The sequence below is a fragment of the Bombus impatiens genome, unplaced genomic scaffold, assembly GCF_000188095.3.
Source record: "Bombus impatiens unplaced genomic scaffold, BIMP_2.2 scf_0306, whole genome shotgun sequence".
In the NCBI taxonomy this organism is placed as follows: Eukaryota; Metazoa; Arthropoda; class Insecta; order Hymenoptera; family Apidae; genus Bombus; species Bombus impatiens.
In genome coordinates this window covers 87,347-87,574 of record NT_176725.1, presented here as the reverse complement: position 1 = coordinate 87,574, position 228 = coordinate 87,347, and positions in this window count along the sequence as shown.

The window sequence follows — 228 nt, the reverse complement described above, 5'->3', positions numbered from 1 at the left end:
AACCAGAACCCCTACATTAATCTCGTACAATAAAAGTGATTCGGGGGAATTGAAGATGGAGCTGGGAACACCATCATCGATGTCTCATCAGTGTGCACGTAGCACTTATGAGGAACTAGCTGGTCACAGTTAGAAACGAACGGGGCGACACGCGCGGCGTGGCAAGAGAAATACCAAAAAGGTTTCGGGATGTGCGGCGTGTCGAGGGTTTACGAGAGGAACGCGGCC